The 8,686-nt window shown below is 35.1% G+C and overlaps 1 long non-coding RNA gene across 1 annotated transcript in view; it reads right to left on the reverse strand.

Annotated features, from left to right (window-relative positions):
• The window catches only part of LOC116421767, a 30,899-nt gene extending 26,196 nt beyond the window's left edge, over positions 1–4,703 (reverse strand). The window contains exons 1-2 of the long non-coding RNA XR_004232287.1: positions 3,155–4,703; positions 1,185–1,369 (exon numbers count right to left, since the gene is read on the reverse strand). This is a non-coding gene — a long non-coding RNA (uncharacterized LOC116421767). The remainder of the gene's footprint in view (positions 1–1,184; positions 1,370–3,154) is intronic.
• Between the last annotated feature and the right edge of the window lie 3,983 nt (positions 4,704–8,686).

An 8,686-nucleotide genomic window follows, 5' to 3' on the forward strand; every position in this document is an offset into this window, starting at 1 on the left:
GACATTGAATTATTGAGGAGGATAAAGACTACCACCTCTAGATAGAGCCCAAAGCAAAGTTTACTACACACAAGTAATTAAAATCCTGAATCATGGTTTCATCCATGGTTGTTTTGTTCTTAGCAACAATGAGGCATTTATGAAATGTTACAAAGAGGAAGCATCATGAAGAAAGGCTCCATCAGAGATACAAACCTGTACAATAGCAGAAAGTCCCCATCCTACATTTTGAGCCACAAGTTTTCCTATGTATGGGTCACCAAATCTCCACATTATAAGTAAGTCACTTTACACTACAACTTAATAGGAAGAAATTTGGGGTAGCAAGAAACACACTGGATTGGGAGTCAAAGACCTGTTTCCAGTACCAAGGTGGTGTTCAGTTTTTTCAGTCATGTCTAACTCTTCCTGACTTCATTTAGAGTTTTCTTGGCAAAGAAAAGTAGTTTGCCATTGCCTTCTCCAGCTCATTTTACAGATGAGAAAACTAAGGCAAACTGGGTTATGTGACTTTATAGCTAGTAAATGTCTGAGGTGAAATTTGAACTCAGGAAGATGAATGTTTCTGACTCCAGGCCTGGCACTTTATCTCCTATACCACCCACTTGCCTCTTTCTGAAATCTTAGAAGAGTCATATAATTTTTCTGTCTTAGCTTCCTCCTAATGTAAAATGATTACACATTAGTTAAAACATTTACTACCTCCCTAGCAGGGTTGTTGTGAAACACCCACTCTATAATTCTGAAAATTTTACAGAAATGTAAGCTTATTTTTATTGCCAAATGAGTGAATTGAACTAAATAATTTCCAAGATCCTTTCCAACTCCAAAATCTTCCAACTCCTATAATAATGGTGGCCCCTCCAGTGTTCCAGATTCTTACATTCTTTTTACCTCCCACCTCCCTTCTTAAAGGCATTAATTGATAATAATTATATTATTTTCTTTAAGGAGGATTTAAGATTGCCTGGAAGTTGAGGCAAGATTGGCTTAATTATCAGTTCAGAGGCTAGCAAGATTTAACTGCACTCGTCTTTGTATATTTCCCTGCCATTGCAACTGTCAGACTAAAGAAAGATGTCCAGGCACTGATTCCAATAACAGACAATCACAGGGAGCCCCAAAGTGACATGGAAATTCCGGATGGGGGAGAATTGGGCATTTCTGTTCCAATGAGGACCTACCCTATTCCATATTCCATGGCTGGAGCATGCAGGTTGTTCTTCCACATCCTAAACTAATGGTCTGCATTCTCTGTGCACTGTCCATGACAGCAGACCAAGAGTCTCCATAGATTCGCAGGCTTCAGGGAGCCTGACTCCAGCCACACTCTATTAGGTGAACAACTGCTCATTGGTCTTGGAAGCACCTGTTGTTTGGAGACATAATAAGAGATGTATAAGTGACAGAGAAATCCTATCCTTTGTGCCAGTCCCCTCATTGGGGAAGGAACTGGAGCCCCTCACAGTTTACAATAATAAAGGATATGAACAGAGAAATAAGATAATAACAGCCTGTTCAGTATGTTAAAGGATTTAAGACACAATCATACGGACTTGGAGCCACTTATTCTCTAGTCTTCTTTTAGCAAATTTTCTTTGCTTGGTTACTATGGAAACTAGAAGTTGCACATGGACTGTATGCACTCAATATTCTTTTATTCCCTGCCAGACATATCTGTTTTAGGCTTTCCTCCTCTGAAGTTGTAGCACAGAGTAGCCACAAAGATTCAGGGGAGGGTGTGAAGGATGGGAAGCATATAAAATAGTATACAGGTTTTCAATCACATTTTATGCTTAACATTACAGCTACCATTTCACTAGTTCCCTGACCTGCTCCATTTCTACCAAATTGGACTCATTTGACATCTATTTCATCTCCTGCCTCTGTGTCTTTTCATAGGCTTCCTCCCATGCCTGAAATGTTCTTCCTCCTCTTCACCTCTTGGAACCAACTTCCCTCATAGCTAATCTCAGGAACCCTCTCCTACCAATAGGTCTTTTTGATTTCCCTAATTGTTAATATATTTCCCACAATGGAAATGATTTTGTACTTATTTTCTTTGTTTTGATTTATTTATCTGTGAACAAGTTGCTTTCTTTTTCCCACTCCTTCCCATATAAGTACCTACCTCCTAGTCAGGGACTGTTTTGTTTCTTACTTTCTTTCCTTAGATCTGACTACAGTGCCTGACACATAATAGGTACTTAATAAATGTTTATAAAATTGAATTAAATATAGCAAGTACTATCAGTATTTGATTACCATTGAATGATTATTGAATCATACGCACTGGATCATGAAAAGCCATAATCCCAAAGCATGCCCACCTGAAAGAAGTTCAAAGAACCCATAAAACCTATCCAATACTCATTACATAGGTCATAGAACCATAATCTTAGGATTGAAAAATATCATCCCTCAATCAATCAACTAGTATTAATTAAGTACCTATTATATGCCAGGCATTTTACTAAGTGTTGGGGATGCAAAGAAAAGCAAGAGGTAGTCCTGCTTTCCTGCTCAAATTTTAATGACTAAAATTTTACACAATTTCCTCATTTTTTTCAGAGAAATTGAGTCTCAGAAAAGTAAAATCATTTATTGTAGAAGGTGGAACTCTGAAAAGGTGTACTTGAATCAAGGACAGCAGGGTGTTTATAGTTAAGCACCTACTCAGTTCAAGATAATGGTTTCTAAACATATACTTAATGGAATATGTTGATATAATGGTACTGAGATATTTAAGGGAGTCTCAGACACAGAAAGAGCCTCTCTCTCAGGCACAGACACAAAGACTAGAGACTACAGATTCCAAACTCCATCTTTGACCAGCCTTGTGGTAGCTCTCCTGCCTTCATCACTTCTCCATCTAAAGACCAAAGGCCCATCCCAAGACCCTCCAGAAAGCTAGCCCAGACATTACAAGTTATCCAAGATCCTACAGCTAATAACTAATAAGTAGCAGAGCCAGAACTTTAAACCAAGGTTAACTGAAGCCAAAACGAATGCTCTTCCCAATGACCACTTGCAATTCACTTGAGAGGATTATCCCAGAATTACAGAATCCTAGGTTTGGTCTATACTTCAAAGGACATTTAGACCAACCTCTACCTGAAATATTAATTCTCTTTTCACCATGTGACTGTCTGACCTGAGCTTTGATGCTTTTAGGACTGAGAAAGTCACTATCCCACATGGCTAGGTAGTTTCTCATTTGACATGGTTTTGAATCCTCTTGCCATTCTTGTTATCTTCTAAAGGTGACACTGTAGTTTGTCAATGTTCATTTTAGAAGAAATTCATAAATATATCATCACCTTGCCTGGAAAAAGCAGAAATGAGTCAGGTATATGACTTTGTCATTTATATGTTGAAGCAGCACAATGAAAAGATAATTTTCTCCCTTTTCCCCTTGCCAATAAAAAGTCAAAATTGGATAAAGTAAAATAAGAAACACTTTTTTAAAAAATCATGACATCTTCTTACATCTGGGTCAATGAATCCTGGGTAGAAAGCTGCCATGAAATTTCACTCTAGGGCAAAGTTCTTACAGCATGGCCTTTCTGAAAACAGTATGCATTATTCTTTCCATTCATGGTATTGGTTTTTACCATTATTAACAACTTGAGAGAAGTCCATAATACCAGTGCATTACCCAGGATAGACAACAATGGAATATAATGAGCTTTCTTAATATAACTGCCCCCATTCTAAATTTGATTTGGGCTGTTCCCACAAGTTCATGGATAGGTCAGGAACATAAAGAACCATTGTCTATAAGGAGCTTTTGCCTACTAAATATAATGTCCAGGTAGTTCTCATATAGATGTGTTTAACACTCTCCAAGCCTCTACAAGGGACATTGAAGACTAACTGCAGACCTTCAGGAAGCCTAATTTGAATCTCAACATGAATAGAAACCAGAGCCTTATGGTAATAGACTGCCCTCTTTTCTCTTTGTTTTCCTTTCAAGGGGTTGTTGCATTTTCATGAAAGACCTCTGGAGATCAGAGTCACAGAACTTCAGACTTGGAAGGAACTTCAGTGGCATTCAGTCCAAGACATACCCAAAAGAAGTGCTCCAATAACATGCCTTAAAGACTTCTAATGAGGGGAGAACCTCCCATCATCAAAAAGTCTTTAAGACACAAAGAAGTAATTCTATAGTGATGGAATTTCAAATCTCATGCCAGATGATACAAGATCTTTCCAGTGAGAGATGCTGCCCATTGGGCCTGATGCCATACTGAATAGACAGTCAAATTTCTCAGATCAAAGGATCTTCAAGGTGGAGCAGATCTTAGAAATTATCCAGACTGACACCTGACTAAGGAAAATGAGACCCAGTGAAGGAAAATATCTTACTTACCACCAAAATTCTTAGTACTGTCAAATAGTTCTTCATCAGAAGCCTGTATAGTTCTAATAATGGAAATGGCATTAAAGGTAACCATCTGCTTTGTCTCTGAATCCTCAGTACTTGATTAGTCACTTAAACCACCTCTCTGGCTATTAGAATGAAAGTTTCTTGAGGACAGGGATTATCTTGATTTTCAGTTTAAATTTCTTTTATTGAGCACAGTTCTTTATACTGGAGTGGGGCAGTTAATGGGATAGTTAGTGGATAGAACACCTGGTCTGGAGTCAAAAAAATCTCAGGTGAAATATAACTTGAGATACTGTGTGGGCAAGTCACTTAACCCCATTTGCTTCAGTTGTAAAATGAGCTGAAGAAAAAAATGGTAAACTGTTCAAGTATCTTTGCAAAGAAAACTCCAAATAGGGTCACCAAAAGTCATACATGACTGAATCAACTGAACAACATCACAAATTATATCTAGAAAGCACTTGATAAATATTTTTCATTCGTTGGCTCAGTGGCAGATCTGTAATAAATTGAACTGACTCTCTCAAATATTCAAATGGATCTGTGATATCATTGATTCCAGTGTTCCTTTCATTCATTTAGATTACAACTCATCCATGCCTTCTCAACTTTTTTAACTCATTCATGTATTCCCTTAAGTTCACCACAGTCAAAATCGTGGAAGCATTTCTCAATTTCTCTATTACAAGGCTATCAGTGGAGCACTCTAACATCTCTTTGTATCACCATGTGGTCAGATCATTTTCTCTTCTTATGATACAATTTCTTGTATCATTCCTATTCTTCTTCAGAGTTCCTAATTGTTCATCATAATGAAATTGCTTAATCCTACAATATGTTTCTCCATGGACCTCAGAGCCATATTCATCTTAGTTTTTTTAGGTAATTGTATTCCATGTCTCAATGTTATATATCAACACTGATACAATGTTGATACTAAAAATAAAAATCATTGCTTTCAATGGGAAATTCGAGGTCAGTACAAGTTTTTCAATTTCCCAAATGTAATCCAAACACCTTTTCAACTCTGGGTCCAATTTGTTGTCCTCCCATACTGTCTGCCCCAGATATACATACATATATAGCTCTCTATCCAAATATAGATTGATATCTGGACAACAGACATTCTTCATCCACTTGGTCTTCCCTGTGTGATTGAATAAGCTAAACTCCCTTGATTAATTAGATATTTTTCAGAATGTTCTATGATATTCTTGGACTTGTAATGTAATTAATACGTCATCCACAAACAGGAGCATCTGGAAGACATCACTGTCAAGAAATATCTTTTTACTCTGGACTGTATGTTGAATCTCCTCCATCACAAACATGCAGCTTGAAATCACCTGATATAATTTAGTAGCATCATTTTTATTTTTAAATGTTGGAATCTTTACAAACTGTTAAGCCATTAGAGTTGATAGAGACAATAATTATCTAATTTAGCATGGTTCAGTATGATTGATTTGATCTTAGAAGGAGATATTATGGGCCAGAACTTGAAACAAGGTACTAAGTACAACTGATAGAAATGATGCTTGTGTTCACACCTTTAGAGAGCTCATGGAAGCAAGAAATATTTAAGTACTCATTGGAGTTCACATGTTTGGGACATTTCAGGGTTTAGAAAGAGATATCAGAATTCACACCTCCCTTGAAGTTCTTAGGGCCAGAGAGCACTCTGGGAGATAACCCATAATCCCTCTCTCTCAGAGGAGGAGTTAACCTTTGGGAGATCATATATAGAGAGGAACCTCTTAGAGCTTAGACAGAATTACTTGGGAACATTCCCAGGGGTCGGAGAGGAGCACTCTGCGAGGAAGCCCACAAGCCCTCTGTTCGAGGCAAGAGAGATTCATTACAACTTTCACCTTGGTGCTGGCTGGAGGCTGAAGATAGCAGAGGCAGGAGCAAAGGACAAAGCTGCAAGAGCTCTTAGAACCAAGCAGAGAGATAAGCCTCAACTAACCAGGCTATTTTGGAAGGAGAAATAAATGTTTGCATTTTTACCAGCTGGCTGCATTTTGGAGTAATTATTGATTGTAACTGAAACTAAGGCTGCCTCCAGAAAACCTCCCAAGAAACCTGCTTTCTCCCAGAGAGAACTATTATATTTAAAGAAGAAAAAACACCAACAGTTAAATCTTCAAAGAAATTTTGGATGATATTAATGCACATATGGAAAAAAATGTGTTGGAAAAGTTGTTAAAATGACATTTTGTTTATTTGAATCAAATGCTTTCTCATAACCAACCAACAATAAACACAATGGTATTTTATATTCTCTTTATCTTGCTGTCAATTGTGAAATGGTAAATATGTGGTCCATTTCTATATATATATCAGGCAAAATTTAGAAATATATATATAAATATATATGTATATATATATATATATACACAGTTATTAAAGATTCTCTTAATTCCTATATAGATTTTATATATATATATATATATATGGAGAATAGGCATATAAATAATTATTGATGTTTTATAGGCAAGATTATTTGGTGTTAAGTTCTGAGATATTGTCAATGACTTTGGTATCTTCTCCTTTAGATAACACTTACAAATAAATCTTTCAACACTCTCATAACTGGTTATTCTCTAGCATGGATGTCTTTCATATACACTTAGTCCAAGTAATCTATTTTATTTTTTGATTTTCTTTAGTGCCATTCAAACTTTTTTTGTTTGAAGCATATGATTTTATGGTTCAATTGTGGTGGTTCCATTATCCTTATGAAAACAGTTTCATAAAGTAACCTACATATATATTTTTCATTTTTCTTAGTATTTTCTTTCTTCTATTCTTGATCTTACATGCCTTGGAGATAATATTGCTTAATTAGATCTCTTCTCAAAATTTTATTAAAATTTTTGATTTTCAAAAGATATACATGGATAATTTTTCCCTTTTTTTCATTTTTTAACTTTTTATTTTCAAAATATATGCAAGGATAATTTTTCACCATTGACCCTTGCAAAACCTTGTGTTCCAATTTCTTCCCCTTACTCCCACCCTTTCTCCTAGATGGCAAGTAATCCAATATATGTTAAACATGGTAATATATGTGTAAATCATGGATTATTTTTCAACATTGACCGTTGCAAAACCTTATGTTCCAGATTTCCCTCTCTTCCCCCCACCTCCTCCCCTAGATGGCAAGCAATAATCCAATATGTGTTAAACATGTTAAAAATATGTGTTAAATCCAATATATGTATACATATTTATACAACTATCTTGCTGCACAAGAAAAATCAGATGAAAAAGGGAAAAAATGAGAAAGAAAACAAAATGCAAGCAAACAACTACAAAAAGAGTGAAAATGCTATTGTGATCCAGACTATTTCTTAGCCAATACGAAATGGTTTTGATGACCACTGCTTTAGTTTTAGGATTGGCACAGTTAGGCCACCTTCATTTGCATTTTTTCCATTAATTCCCTTGAGATTCTTAACCTTTTGTTCTTCCAGATGAACTTTATTATTATTTTTTCTAGATCTGTAAAATAATTTTTGGGAGTTTGATTGATATAGCATTGAATAAGTAGATTAATTTAGGAAGTAGACTCATGTCTACCCATGAGTACTTGACCTTTTTCCATTTGACATTTGACATTTTTCCAATTGATTAGATTTGACTTTATTTGCATGGAAAGTATTTTGTAGTTGTGTTCATATAGTTTCTGACTTTGCCATGACAGAGAGAGACCCAAATATTTTATATTATCTACAGTTATTTTAAATGGAATTTCTCTTTGTATCTCTTGTTGCTGGACTTTGTTGGTAACATATAAAAATGCTGATGATTTATGTAGATTTATTTTGTATCTTGCAACTATGCTAAAGTTGTCAATTGTTTCTTCCCAAACTTTTATTAAACTGTTTTTACTATTCATTTTTTTATGTTTTATTGTTATAAAATGGCAATATTGTCATAACCATCCATCTTTTTTTCATGAGATTTTGCAAACGAAAATATAATATAAGCCAGTCTTATGGGTTGATATCTCTTGTTTTGGCAAGTAAGTCAGATATTTGCTAAGATACTTTCTGCCATCCTTGTTTTAATAATTAATTTGCTTTAGTTAATTGTTTAAATAAAATTAATATAGTTATCATTTCTGATTTCCATTACCTATTTTTTTTTATTTTCAACTACTTGTTTAAGTTGTTCAAGTTTAAATTATTTAAACTATGTATTGATTCTTATCACTGTTATTATTTTGTTAGGGTTTTTTTTTAACTAATTCTGATTTTAATTTTGACAAGTTAATGTTTTACTCTACTC

This window comes from Sarcophilus harrisii, chromosome 2, assembly GCF_902635505.1.
Source record: "Sarcophilus harrisii chromosome 2, mSarHar1.11, whole genome shotgun sequence".
In the NCBI taxonomy this organism is placed as follows: domain Eukaryota; kingdom Metazoa; phylum Chordata; class Mammalia; order Dasyuromorphia; family Dasyuridae; genus Sarcophilus; species Sarcophilus harrisii.